Source organism: Thermobia domestica, chromosome 3, assembly GCF_964235325.1.
Source record: "Thermobia domestica chromosome 3, izTheDome1.hap1.1, whole genome shotgun sequence".
NCBI lineage: Eukaryota > Metazoa > Arthropoda > Insecta > Zygentoma > Lepismatidae > Thermobia > Thermobia domestica.
In genome coordinates, this window is record NC_137456.1 from 47,733,614 (window position 1) to 47,749,517 (window position 15,904).

A 15,904-nucleotide genomic window follows, 5' to 3' on the forward strand; every position below is an offset into this window, starting at 1 on the left:
ATAATAATAATAATAATAATAATAATAATAATAATAATAATAATAATAATAATAATAATAATAATAATAATAATAATAATAATAATAATAAAGAAAATGCGAAACACACACTCATTTAAGTAATCACTACATAAAAATGTTCCCGTTCATCACTCTTCACCATCATCGATTCAAAGCAGTGGTGTAGCCAATGGGGGCATCGGGGTCAGACCCCCCCCAAATGATTTCCTGGACCACCGAAATGACCAACTTTTAAAACATCATCGTCAAATTACCTCGCTTCGGTCATTAAAAAATAACAAAGTACATATAATTAATAATCGGTAAATTATTTACCCATCCTTACCGGTCGAAAAATAGTATGGTACCTCTTCCGTGTAAGGAATGACCAAATGCAGAGCTTGCTGTCACATTTGCTACAATCGATTGATCTAGTGCTGCTGTGTGGATCATGTCTAATATGAAGCATGAAATTATTTTATATAGCAATATTTTAAAATAATTGTCAATCTATGCAAATACGAGAATTTGTATGATGTTTTTAGTCAAGAATAATAAATTAAAAAAATTTTGTCAGGAAATCTTGAAGAAATTAAGCGAAATTTCAAAGAAAATCACTCTTATGTAGATAGGTTCTGTGTAAAGATGCTTAAATTATAATAGTTATGCACAAAGGCATAACATTTGGTTTGGAGCTATAGTTCTTGGCTAAGCATAATAAAAACTACTTGGTACATAATATGTATGAAGAAAAAGCAAAAACAAAAGCTTTTTTTAAAAAAAGTGTTTTTAGTTTTCCGGACGGAAACGAAAAAATTTCCGGTGTTTTCAGGCCTCAAAATCACTAACTGTAACACTTTCTTTTTTGGCTTTGTAAATTGTAGCTTGCCCGCCCCCCCCCCCCCAAAAAAAAATGACGGGCCTCTCCTAGATAAACCTGATGGTTACACCTCTGATTCAAAGCTTGTCTCCTGGCCATCTCACACAGCCCACTGAAGAGTGCTTTCGTGTGTAAAAGATATGCAAGAACAATTTTTCATTTTAAAATGGAAGAACAGTGCGTAGGGGAAAAGATACCATGAAATATCTAAAGAGGATTATTTGTGGGAGTAATGCTAATGTGAATTCTGAAATAGTGACTACATTTGTGCGAATGAGAACATATGCCAGAATTAAGTTTTTGAATAGTTTGGCAAAACAGAAAAGTGTTAAGGTTTCTGTAAAAAGAGAAGGAGGTTCTCAAGATAAACGGGAGAAAAAGCTCAGGAAACTTGTCCAGTAAGTTAAGGTTTCTAACAATAGAATATTATCGTAAAACACAATTATTATTATAAATTCTGTTCTCGATCATTATTCTATGTAGTAAATTACAGACACTTAAGTTTGATTCTGCATGCAAGCAACAAAAAGGATTTTACTATGTAACGTTAATTCAGTATAGGACGTCCTTTGTCTGTAGAATAGGACTTCTCACACGAAGACCCTCTTTCTTATTCTTAAGTGGGAAAAAAGCAGACGACAAATTTTTTGCGCGCTTCACGGGTCTATGAGTGACGTCATTCCGGGACAGCCTATGACCGTGCAGCATGGTTAAGAGGCAACCTGTTCTCTAGTAACTTTGGCTTTACTTTATATTTAAGATAAATTTGTACACTGTTAAAAATCGTTGTGTTATTTCAGTGACATGCCTATGTGTTAACACGATTGTGTTAAAATATAACACAAACAGGTCGTTAGAACAACTCACTCTCCGTTTGCAGTTGTGTGTCAAATGCCGGTTGTTGAAATGACACACAGCCTGTGTGTTAAATTAACACAAGTGTAGAATCTTCGGTGTTGTTTTCTGCGTGATTGCCAAATATGTTGGGCATCTAATTACAAAGGCTTATGTACTGAAGCTACAGACAAACACAGTAAAAAGAAAATATTTAAACAAATCCAGGCATTCGTATAATTTCAACATGCAAACCGCTCGATGTGTTGTCAATTGTTTTACATAATGTTTCTGAAGAAATATGTGAACAGCGAGAAACACCATATTACTGTGTTACTTCTACACTGCACTAGAGCTCACCAGTCATCATCGGGAACTGTGTTTCAAACATGGCTGAAAACAAGTAGAAACACGATTAAGAGGCAAACATATTATAAGGATATAGGTAGGAGTTTCTCATCATTCTTGAACAAGATGTTGGTGACTGTTGTGTTTCGTACCATCAAGAAATACTTCACAATAAATATTGAGGAGGACGACCAAAAATTTTATGAAGATTTTCTAAATGAAGTGTTCTGTAGTTTACTATTCTTCTTTTAAAATTAGAATCTTCGGTAAGCGTAAGCATGCACAGCACAAGCTTTTCCAACACATGGTTACATCAACACTCCACACGGAGTTATTTCAACACCGAGATAGGTATCGTAGTAACACAGAAGTGGAGTCGAACTAACACCAAAAACGGTGTTAATCTGGTGGTCTGAACTTGAATTTTAACACAGGAAGTGTTGAATTAACACCAAAACGGCGTTACTTATACGGCTTTGAGCTTGAATTATGACACAGATTGTATGTTGAAGTAAGAAAATGATGTTGAAATAACACAGAGACTGTGTTATATTGATGCTTGACATAGTGTAATATTAACACAAAATAATTAACACACTACACACTCTGTTACTTTTTCGTGTTGGTGCAACACCGTTACGAGTAACACTCAACACTTTTCTCCACACTACCGACCCTGACATGGTGTCGAATCAACACCGAAATACTAACACAGATCCGAAGTTAATACCACTCAACACCGGCTGTGTGTTAAAAACGTAACACACCCCCTGTGTTAAACGCTAACACCGCGGATCTGTGTTGAATTAACACCGCATAGTGGTAGTCACGCTGGAACCACTGCCCTGTGTTAAAATTGAGTTGAATTAATACAAACATTTTTTACTGTGTAAGGGAAGTTTTATTAAATTGTATAATTGTATTGAATGTTAGATATGGCTACTAACATGCAAAATGCTGCTTAATGCTGAACCTGCAAACAATCTCCTATTGTAATTTGGTTTCTATGATTACATATCATTTCATTTAGTATGTATCTATTGTGTAGAGCTTAATAAAAACTAAACTTTTACACTATTTAGGTGAATGGTTCATTTATTAGTAGTAATACTTTGTAAAAGTAGAACAACCAAATGTCACTCCACATTATAAAACCACGGTAGACTTCCAAACTATATGCATTCAATACGTAAACTAGTCGTATCGTAAGCAAATATTCTTCCGATACTGAATCCGTAGTCGTTTCCTATTACCATTTTCCCTATATGGAAATGAATATTAAACAAGAGGTAATAGAAAACTTTTAGAATTTCCGGTTCTAGTAAATGAGTACTAGTGGATATAGTACCGGTATCTTTTCTTTACACGTTTACTCAATTCAAAGAAACGGTTGTTACTATCTTCTTCCTTTCTTGCTGAGTGAAGGTCAGTATTAAAACCGGAAGAAATAATAAATTTCTACCATTTCTGGTTTTAGTAGACTGATTCGGGTAGAGACAGTATCTTCTCTCGAGACGCTGAATCGATTCCAGTATGCTGCTTATCACTATCTATTACCATTAATGTTCTATGGCCATTAATGTCGAAAGTAGTAATGGAAACTATTACTGGGACCTGAATCTATTCCAAAATACAATTTATATGTCGACAGACTGCCGGACGGACATAGCCGTTCTTTAAGATTTCCGTGATACGTGTCAATAGACTGGCGGAGGGACATAGCCGTTCTTTAAGATTTCCGTGATATGTGTCAATAGACTGGCGGACGGACATAGCCGTTCTTTAAGATTTCCGTGATACGTGTCAATAGACTGGCGGACAGACATAGCCGTTCTTTAAGATTTCCGTGATACGTGTTAATAGACTGGCGGAAGGACATAGCCGTTCTTTAAGATTTCCGTGATACGTGTCAATAGACTGGCGGACGGACATAGCCGTTCTTTAAGATTTCCGTGATACGTGTCAATAGACTGGCGGACGGACATAGCCGTTCTTTAAGATTTCCGTGATACGTGTCAATAGACTGGCGGACGGACATAGCCGTTCTTTAAGATTTCCGTGATACGTGTCAATAGACTGGCGGAGGGACATAGCCGTTCTTTAAGATTTCCGTGATACGTGTCAATAGACTGGCGGAGGGACATAGCCGTTCTTTAAGATTTCCGTGATACGTGTCAATAGACTGGCGGACGGACATAGCGGTTTTTTAAGATTTCCGTGATACGTGTCAATAGACTGGCGGAGGGACATAGCCGTTCTTTAAGATTTCCGTGATACGTGTCAATAGACTGGCGGACGGACATAGCGGCTTTTTAAGATTTCCGTGATACGTGTCAATAGACTGGCGGAGGGACATAGCCGTTCTTTAAGATTTCCGTGATACGTGTCAATAGACTGGCGGAGGGACATAGCCGTTCTTTAAGATTTCCGTGATACGTGTCAATAGACTGGCGGACGGACATAGCGGTTTTTTAAGATTTCCGTGATACGTGTCAATAGACTGGCGGACCTGAATCTATTCCAAAATACAATTTATATGTCGACAGACTGCCGAACGGATATAGCCGTTCTTTAAGATTTCCGTGATACGTGTCAATAGACTGGCGGAGGGACATAGCCGTTCTTTAAGATTTCCATGATACTAGTTAATAGACTGGCGGACGGACATAGCGGTTTTTTAAGATTTCCGTGATACGTGTCAATAGACTGGCGGACGGACATAGCCGTTCTTTAAGATTTCCGTGATACGTGTCAATAGACTGGCGGACGGACATAGCCGTTCTTTAAGATTTCCGTGATACGTGTCAATAGACTGGCGGACGGACATAGCGGTTTTTTAAGATTTCCGTGATACGTGTCAATAGACTGGCGGAGGGACATAGCCGTTCTTTAAGATTTCCGTGATACGTGTCAATAGACTGGCGGACGGACATAGCCGTTCTTTAAGATTTCCGTGATACGTGTCAATAGACTGGCGGACGGACATAGCCCATCTATAAGACTTCCGATACTTATGCATAGTTTGGAAGTCTAAAAGCTGTGATGTTTATGCCTTTTCGACGATACATTGTCGATAAATCTTGTCTCACTAATGATAATGAAGAAGAAAATATAAATTTTCCAATATGGTGTCAGGTACAAAATGTTCGTATGTACTGTAGAATAATTCCTACTGTACTATTTCGTGAAGCTAAACTACAGCAATTTTGGCAATTATGAAAAATATTCTCCACTACTTTTACCGGACATGTGGATGCTCCTAACTTTACAAAAACAATAATATAATGAGTTATTATGCAGGTTTACTTTTGGCACACCATTCGAAATAATTGTTCTTTGTTGTGGACAAACACCGTGTGCATTCGTTCCCTCGCGGTTCTCCCATTTCCTCCCACTTTCTTTATTCCACCATTTCATTCATTTCTCATAATCACCGTCTCCTTTAGCTTAGTTAGTATAACCGTGGGACGTAAAACTAAAATATTTTATTTCGAAATATTTCTTGAACAATTATAATTCTTTCATCAATTTCTTTCTTCTTACCTCCTTAATGATCTGTGCTGAGCGACATGAAAATATTTCACTTAGCATAGATAAAATTCAAAGATTTGATATGGACATATAGGTCAAGTTGTTCTATATATTTCCAACTCTGAAGCTTTGAGGTCACTACCAGGCAAAGAATTGAAACCAGTTTTGGAACTTATCCGATAAACACTTTCAGGAAATATATGGGTTAACTCTAGATTCAAGGTTCAACTTTCGACTCATTCCTAAGAACGTATTGAACAGCTAAATTTATTTTCTGCTAAATAAAAGCTACAAGTGAAAGGAATACATAAGGTTCAAAGACAATACAAAATATTTTGTAGCTTAGAGGTTACAACAAGAGGAAAGAGAAAAGGGTGTTGTGAAATTGATTAACTAATTTCGTAAATATGAGAAATAGTTATTTCATTTAGTCTCAAAAATGAATTTACAGATATTTTTCGTTTTTCCGAAATGTTGCAATGTAGTGTGAGATTTCATGCTAGAAACAATCTTAAAAATCAACCATGTTTTAACACGACAAACACGATTTGTCAATGTGAGCGAAACACCATAAATCTTTACAACAAGGTGAAAAGCAAATGGAAACAATGTGTTAACTACGATAAACAAGAAACAGAACAATACGGGCAGTGGATCACTCTCCTTTTGTTTTGGTTTTCAATCATGAAGAAAGTCATGGAAGATCCGGGTGCGATTACCCCACACTCTACCCTGAAACGACAATATAACACCCGATATCGAAAGAAAACGCTTCATATTTCTTCAATGCTGATTTTTTGGTGCTACAAGTAGGACAGACTTCTACATGTATTCACTTAAGAGTAAGTTAACAGTCTATCATATTTTTAGGATTTAGGAGAAAATAAATGTCAAGAGATGAGGTGCATACCAACTGATAAATATTATTCAACTTGACAAAATTATACACCCTCCATTTCAAAAGAAACCGAACTTTTGAAAACAAATAGTACCACTAGTGCCATCTGTTGTAATATTTTACCGGTAGATGGCGTAGTCCCTCATTGACAACTGGTATAAATGTCATGACATTTGGATGCACGGCAACAAAGTTATTGCGTTTCAACTGTCAGTGTGTTGTGTACATCGGTCGGAAAATGAGTTTCAAACAACGAGCTGCAATTGAGTTTTGTGTTAAACTGGGTAAAACTTTTAGTGAAACGCACCAAATGCTACAAAATGCATATGGTGATGAGTGTCTATCCCGTACGGAAGTTTACGAGTGGTTCAGGCGATTCAAATCGGGTAGAGAGACGATGGATGATGACGAAAGATCAGGCCGTCCCAGAACCGGATTATCGGAAGAAAACATCGAAAAAGTGCGTGAATTCATCAAACATAACAAAAAATCGTCGGTGAAAGTTATTGAAATGGAATTAGGCATTCCTCAAACAACCGCATACCGCATTTTGACCGAAGTTTTGGGCCTTAAGAAGGTTAATTCGCGGTTTGTACCACACAAACTCACCGAAGACCAAAAAGTTGATCGAATTGCGCATTGCAAAGACATCGTTAAAAGTGCTCGGCAGGATCGAAACTTCTTGAAATCGATTGTAACTGGTGACGAGACGTGGTGTTTTGAATATGAGCCCGAAACAAAGCGGCAAAGTGCTGAATGGAGAGCGCCGGATGAAGGAACACCCAAAAAAAGTCGCTTGGTGAAGGCAAAAGTTAAGGTGATGCTGATTTGTTTTTACGATTCAAAAGGAATTATCCACAAAGAATTTGTTCAGCCCGGCCAGACAGTCACTGGAGAGTTTTACTTGGGCGTCATGAAGCGTTTGCTGGCAAGAATTCGTCGTATTCGGCCCGAATATCGCGAAATTGGCAGTTACACTCTTTTGGACGATAATGCACCATCACATCGTTCGCGACTTGTAACTGAATTTTTGGTCAACAATCACATTATTCGGTTGCATCATCCGCCCTATTCACCAGATCTCGCTCCGTGCGATTTCTATCTGTTCCCGAAACTGCATTTGGCGATGAAAGAAAAGTGGCACGCATCGATTGATGCCATTGAGAAGGCAACGACCGCCATCCTAAAGACCATTCCAATAAAGGACATGGATAGGGATGCGCACGAGTCGAGACATGTCTCGAATCTCGACTCGACTCGACTCGAATTCGAGTCGAGATTCGAGTCGAGGCACACTTTATAAAATTCGAGACGAGTCGAGACAAACGTGTTTCTCGACTCGAATTTTCGAGTCGAGACACGAGTCGAGTCGAGACAGCTCATAAAAATCTCGACTCGACTCGAATGTCTCGAAAATTTTTCTAAAACTTTTAATATTATTATGAAGAAATTATTCACTCAGGAAAAGCCTTGAAACCAATTCCAGCATTTATTACTTTAGAAAGGTACAGAACACATAAATTTAATAGTTAATCCTCCGAGATCAAGATCTAATTTTCAGCTCAATTCAGTTAATTAAAACTAGTAATTAATGTCGTGATATTTGATTGTACTTCAAATATAATAATAATAATAATAATAATAATAATAATAATAATAATAATAATAATAATAATAATAATAATAATAATAATTGATTATCTAGTTTGTATAAAATTATTATCCGTAGCCTATATCTAGTCTGTATAAGAACATTGCAATAAAGTGAACATCATAAATTCTCTGAATGACCAATTGGCAGTCTATAGTAATTTAGCATAGTTATAACTATTGTGTTTTTATTTCCATGAACGATATAGGGCTACATAACTTCTGGACAGGGCCAGATTTAAGGGGGTGCAAAGGTGCACGCTACCCCCCTTTGTTGTAAATATACCTGTCTAAAATGAGAAGCTAGCAGTGAAAATACCGCGACATTGGTGTGTCGTGAATGGACCACTGATGTACCGCGAGGATATCAAAACAAAATTATTAATTCTATAGCAATCAAATTGCAAAACGTAGGGGAAAATGTATATTTGTATTGCACATTACTATGAACCTCTACCATGAATCTACAATTTTAAGTTTCATGCCGTGTTACTTTTCTGTACATTTCTAATGTTGAAAAAAGTATTTGTTATTGTTATGACCATTATTGCTTCTTTATCGTTACAGACTATTTCGTAACTTGAAAATTTAAAATATCATTCAATCCTTTCGATAAATTATTTACATTTGTGTTTTAAAAGTAAAATAGATTTATTTGTTCGTTCGTTATTTAATGATCTTCATTCTTAGTAAAAGGTTGGATACAGTTTTCGAAAGAGTAAGCGTATTTTTAATAACTTGAGTCCAACATTTCATTGCAGTTGTTTTCTCCTTTTAAATTAGAATGAAAAATAAGCATAGTGATTTACCACGAGGAAAACCCAGTGATCGAGCTTTCTTCTCTGTGCGAAGGAGATCAGTAATCAAAGAAAAAAAATACCAGTGTGTTTTATATTTACAAATAATAATATCTATAAGTGTGCCGCGAGAATCCATGTTACACCCATAGTGTGCTGCAAGTTGAAAAAGGTTGGGAAACGAGGAAAGAATAATTGGTACACTCCCTCCTCCCTGCTCTCTCTCTGCCTAGTATATTTTCTTTATTTTATTGTCTCCGAAACACCATTCCAGACAAATGCTTTTCGGTAGAAAAGTTAGAAACAAACCATCCCGCTCTTGGACAAAGTGGGCAACATGCGGTAGTCAGGTCAATGAACCTGCTTTGGAAATTTTCGTACAATTTAGGTTACTGAGAGGGTGTAGTTTCTTCAACTAAGCCGCCTTCTACTATGGCTCGTGCCATAAATAAGTCATCGTCTGATCATATGGGAAACACCGCTAGTTGTCCTTGCCTGACATCTGTTTCATATTCATATAGCAAATTTTTTTTTATAGACGGTGTTGTATCTATCCAGAGAAATATCATCCGCCCCTGTTCCCATTTGAAATGTTGCGGTTGACCCCCTTGAGCCTTATGATGGGAGCCCTGGGGGACTTGCTTCTTACAAAGTTCTGTTGGCCCTCGACATGAGTACATTCCTGTGCAATTGGATTTGCAACATCTTTTTTCGCTTTGCAGCAATTTGAGATCACATTGTTCGATGCCATGTTAAGACAGCACATATTTGTGGCGGCCATTTTGAAAAACATGCTTCATATAGCAAATGTTTCCTATATATGTTGTTGCACATTCCATGATCAATCGAGAGAGGTAACACTCGGTCCCTGTTTCCATTTGAAAATTTGGTGTTGGCTCCTGGGGCCCTATGTTGGGGATCCTGGGGGCACTTGCTTCTCACAGACTTTTATCACCCCCTGACATTGGTACATTCCTGGACAACTGGATCCGTCACATTTTTGTTCGTTTCGCAAATCTTTCAGGTCACAAAGTTTGATGGGACACCCTGCATATTCCCACATACGACCCAACCATGACATAATGTTCACTACTTCTATTATCGGTTGTTGGCTCAACCCAATCATTTCATGTTCCCCGACTTGACATTGCCTCAATCACTCTAACATTGATGCGTTCCGAGTGATCCCTGTTGCCGGAATTTTCTTTTTCTGAAGCGAGTGGCCTAACTATATTAGACTTGTCTGGATGTCCATGGCCAGTCTTGCCAACTTTGGAACTCGTTTTTCTTTTCGACTCTAGGTACGTCGGTTTCCTGCATATTCGGTGCTTCTTGTTTTGTTCATTCTAATATGTACAGCCCCTGATCAAATGTGGCGCATTATGGCCAACTCCGTTTTTTCCGTATTTTTCGTACTTCTGTTTTTTCTATTTTCTTTTGTTAGATTGTACCACTGATTAGACATGCCATATCTTATGTTCTACATGACAGGTTGACACTGAATATTGCACTCATTTCATATAGTGCTCTTTGCAAAACATGTACTTTTCATTGCAGTTGGCAACACTGTTAACCCCACTGGTGGCCTTCATTTGTTCCCTATTGTGGCAAGTCTCTTTCTATACATCACTTGTCAGCATTGTATTTTGCCGTGCCCCCCCTTTTTTTTGTGGAATTTGCACTTTTCCCCCTTGTCCGTGTTTCCCGAACTTCCACCCCTTATATTTCCTGAGCCTATTGCTATGGACAGCTAATTTTTTGGGAATGCTCATCTCTGTTACAGCTCTTTCAATTGGCATAGGCCACACCTTTCACTGCAGCTATCATTTTCGGAAGGTTCCCTTGTGAGATCCGAACGAGACAATTGTGTTCGCATTGGATATGTTATAACTAGACGAATCCCGAAGTTATACGTGTCAGCGGGCGGGATATCGTGAGTTACAACATATTCAACGAACTTAAAAAGTTCGTTACTGAATACTCTCTGTCTGTGTGTCTATCTGTCCGTCTGTCTGTTATTTGCTATTTTTTCAATGTTGTACACTGCATTAGATAGAGCATCAAAAACTATTAGACAAAATGATTAAAATTTTCGCGTCAATCTAATCGTTCGCAAGATAGTGGCCAAAAAATGACCGATTTACAGAAATTTAAGCAGCCATATCTCGGGAACCGTAAGTCATAGAGATCATATTGGTGTTGATCAATATCTAAAAGGATGGTAAACATTTTGGTACCAAATAGTAACCGGTAGTCACTGTCCAACTGGCCAGTGGTTTGGCCAATGGCCAGTTGGCCAGTGGCCACCAATTAATATCAGGACAAAAATGTTTAGCATTCTATTAGGAATTGATTACCACCAATATCATATCTCTATGGCTTACCGTTCCCGTGATATTGGCCAAAAACATGGCCAATTTCTAGATATTTAAAAAGCCATAGCTAGGAAATTACCTGCTAGAATAGTTTGAACCGAGTCATTTGTTCGGAAACGATTGGGTAAATGGAAAACTCGGTGAACATGTATCCCATCATTTTCAAGGCCACACTTTTTTGGGGTAAAAAGTTTGCCTCAGGGTTCCCCGCAGGGCCCCAGACGGGATCCAACTAAAAAGTTTCAAATGGCAAGGGGGGTTAAGTAGCACATCGTTTGAAATCTGTTGTAAAATGAAGGAAAATGGAGCAAGTCTCGACTCTCTACGACAACCCTGTGCAAAATGGCGGCGGGTCAAAATGAAAACAAAAACTTAATTGAAAAGTCCACGGCCACCCGTATAAATCGAAAATGGTGAGACAAATGTAAAAACAAGAAAGGACGTGTGGCATTAAGAGATCGAGCTGAAGAGATTTTCACAGTAAATATCAAGCTCAAGCTCGAATTAGTGAGAAACTTGACTAGTGTGATCCTCATTGAGATTAGCGAACGCGAGCTCCATTGAGGATAGAGAGCATGAGCCCGAGTGAGTCACGGTTGCAAAATTACCAATTTTACTTCTTTCTTTCTTTTCTTTTCTTTTTTTTTTCCTACTCCAATGCGTAAGGTTTATGAACAGCAGAAGCGCTTGCTAGAAAGACCTTAATTAGCATTGCTTGAATTATCCATAGACTAGGAGCTGCTTAGATATCTAATGCAACTTACGTTCGCATTTTAACAATTCAGGTTGTAATTAAAACCTTGAATACTGAGCAGATGAGCACGTAGAATGTTTTGTTGGGGTGTATTTCTAATACGCAATTAATTCTTCGTAAACAAATACAACTCTATAGTATCTGAAGCGGCTTGAGTTGGATTGAATGAAAACGTGAACATGTATTCGAACTGCGCAATGTATTGTTAATTAAATGAACTGGAACAATTAGGAAAAGAAATGGAAGCGCGACTGATGAGCACCAAACATCAAAATTTCACAAGGCATGGTCAAAGCTCACACCTCAAAGACCAGAAAAAAAGATTGCCCCATCAATTAACCGTTGTCTTGTCCAAGTCAGTTGCTTCTTTTCATTGTGAAATTTCCTGCAAGTTAATCAGAATGTTGAAAATTTCCTACATTTTAAATTTATTTAGTATATACTGATCAGTCAGAACATTATGGCTACCAACCTACTATCGATATAATTTCCGTCCAGGCGATATCAGTGTCACCTGCCGACGAATGCCTGCTAGTCAGTCACGCGTACGGTGCATGTAGTATCAGTGAGAGTGCTGGCCGTGTGTAGAATGGGGAAGGCGCGCGATCTGAGTTTGACCGAGGGCAGGTTGTAATGACCCGCATACTCGGCAGGAGAATTTCGGAAACTGCAGGACTTGTCGGATGTTCGAGGAGTGCTGTGGTGAGTGTCTTCAACAAGTCGCGAAAAGAAGGGAAAACGACGTCCAAACGTCGAGGGGTTGGGCGCCCCCACCTCATTACAGATGTCGGACGTCATAGACTGGGCAGACTGGTAAAACAAGACAGGCAACGAACTGTGGCAGAACTAACATCATACTTTATTAGTGGGCAAAGTACAAGTGCGTTTGAATACACAGTGCACCGAACACCCCTAACGATGGTCCTTCGAAGCCCATGTCCCATCTATGTGCGAATGTTAACACCACGACATCGGCAACTACAACTGAAATGAACACATGGCCATCGTCATTAAACCTTGGCACAGTGGCAGAGCGTTGCATTGTCTGATGAATCCCGATACCTTCTTCATCATGACGATGGGAGGGTGCGAATTCGTCGTGTTTCAAGAGAACAGTTCTTTGACAACTGTACTGCGGGACGGAGACAAGCTGGCGGTGGCTTAATTATGCTCTGGAAAACACTCACGTGAGCATCTATGTGTCTAGTGAAGCTCGAGCAAGGCACCATGACGGCCAAGGCGTATCACACACTGCTTGCAGACGACGACCATGTTTCCCAACGGTAGTGGCATTTTTCGAAAAGATAATGCACCATATCACAAGGCCAGGATTGTGATGGAGTGGTTCGAGGAACACAGGGACAAGTTCCAAGTGATGTGCTGGCCGCCCAACTCGCCTGATCTGAACCTAATCGAACACAAATGGGATGTGATTGAACATGACTTCAGAGCGCATCGCCCCTCTTCCCGGAATTTACGGGAATTGGATGACCTGTGTGCAAGGGCGCCGATCATGGGGGCCGAGGGGGCCCGGGCACCCCCAAAGCTCATGTGAGCCCCCGCATTATTTATGAATATACAATATTTGGCATAATTTGAATACAATTTGTCTTAAAATCCTCATATATGTGCCTTCTGCATCTGAATGCCCCCCCACATTTACAGAAAAATCGGCGCCCTTGCCTATGTGTACCAATCAACTCTCTCCAGTGACCTTTCAAGGATCATTGCGTCCATGCCAAGACGCGTCGCCATTGTTATCCGTCCCAAAGTTGGACACACTGACAATAAGGTAGGTAGTCATAATATTCTGGCTGATGTGTGCGTATATTTTAACTCGTATATTTTGTCTCGACTCGAATTTCGAGACGTCTCGACTCGAATTCGAGTCGAGTCGAAACAGAGACTGTCGAGTCGAGACACGAGTCGAGACAACATTTTCTCGAGACGAGTCGAGACAGGCTTAAATCTCGACTCGACTCGACTCGAATGCATCCCTAGACATGGAGAAGTCGTTTGACAACTTGTTGGAGCGTGCAAATATGTGTATCGATGCAGAAGGGGAATACAGTGATTAATAAAAATGATTTGTTCCAAAATGTACATTGCTTTTTTGTTTTTTTAAAACGTTCGGTTTCTTTTGGAATGGAGGGTGTATATGTGATTATTTAAGCCCTTGTTAGCTTTTTTCAGGGGCGGATCTAGAAGATAAAATATGGCAGGGCCATCCAGAACCCAGACTATGATAGGTATACCATGAGTTTACAACAAACTTTACAATATATATAAATAATAACTTAAATTATTTTTCTCACTCAAAAAAACTGGGGGTCCTAGGCCCCCGGCCCTGGGCTAGATACAGTACTGTTTTCCTCTCGAGAAAATATAGAGAAACAAATTATTTCTGAACCTAAAAGTTAATGCTGTACGAAAAGGGGCGTCACTTGTGGAACATAGTTGAGGAACAATTGCCAAACCTCTCTGAGTTTGAGGAACATATCTTTTTTTTTTTTTTTTTTTTTTTAATAAATTACTGGTATATATTGATGAAAAACGTGAAACTTTTATGTCGAGGGACAATCTTCCGTCCCATTCTCTTGGAAAGTTTAAAATGGCGTTACTGTATACGAAGACAATGAAATATATTGAGTTACCTAAAAAATTGGTACTGAAATACGAAAATACGAGGTGTGTTCAAAAAGAAACCAATTCTTTTAAATAGTGCGCCAACCGACAGACGGAGCGCGCTGCGGCCACTGATCCCATCTAGCGGCAGGCTTAGACAGCAATTTGTCATTTACATCGTTTCGCCATCGGACGTTTTAGTCGCGCTCAGACTCCCACTGTGTCCAACCCACGAGGCTTTCCAAAAATGGAAGAAACGTTGGGAAAGGTGTATTACCAGTACAGGAGACTACTTTGAGGGAGACAGTGCTTAAAATTTTATACAACGATCAATAAAGATGTTATAGCAAAAGTTGGAAAGAAGTACGAGGATGCGATACACCTGTGGTAGTATTTCTGCTAAAAAATTGTTGACAGAATGCGTTATTTTTTAGAAAGTTTTTTTTTTTTCTGAATACGTAAAAAATAGCTTTTGCAACTGTCAACGCTGCAAAAGAACATGCAGTTTTTGTCCGATCCGATAAATATTGATGCGTACTAAATATTTACGTTAAGAATTATCGCTGTTAATTCTTTTTTTTCTGTTCCTAGCAATTGATTTTAAGCAATTTGCACTTTGTTTAATCTGGTCATTTAAATAATTACTAAAATTCAACATTACGATTTGTCTCATTGGTTTCATTCTCAAAATATCTCCATAAACAACGCTAACTTTTGTCAAAAAATTCATGTTTTCATCATTCTTACTTCAAAAAATATACTCGTTCAAAGTTTGGGTTGCATTCTTTTGGGGCACTGAATATTTTACACATTGCATAACAGAAAAACTGCAATTGAAATTATATGTAATATTTCAGAAATTTTCCAATAAAGAATAAAATGCCGCAACACTTACTATGAACTATTAAAAATATATACATAATAGTTTCAATTATTTTTATCACTCAAAAAAAATATAGGGGCTAGGCCCCCTGCACGGTAGTAGATCCGCTACTGTATTTTGATGTTCCAGGTTCAGTGTTAAACCGGTTTGACTTAGAACCAGTATTGAGCGGTGTTAAATTAGACAACGTTGCTAATTTTGCAGTGTAAAACTAACTCAGTGTGTTGGTGTTAAAGAATGAACGAAGGAGCGCAAAAATAGGAACAGCTCCATTCTTCTTTCTCTTGTATATTCCTGTTGTTAGTAATTTGGTGAATGCGAGCCGTTGA

The 15,904-nt window shown here is 38.6% G+C and overlaps 1 protein-coding gene across 3 annotated transcripts in view; it reads left to right on the forward strand.

The window, feature by feature from the left end:
• The first annotated feature begins 6,379 nt into the window (after positions 1–6,379).
• The window catches only part of LOC145680367 (endochitinase-like), a 54,572-nt gene continuing 45,047 nt past the window's right edge, over positions 6,380–15,904 (forward strand). Inside the window, exon 1 of one of the 3 annotated variants that reach the window (XM_081750786.1) lies at positions 6,380–6,435. The gene's annotated coding sequence lies outside the window, so the exon portion shown is untranslated. The remainder of the gene's footprint in view (positions 6,436–15,904) is intronic. The other 2 variants (XM_081750788.1, XM_081750784.1) reach the window with 2 other exon arrangements.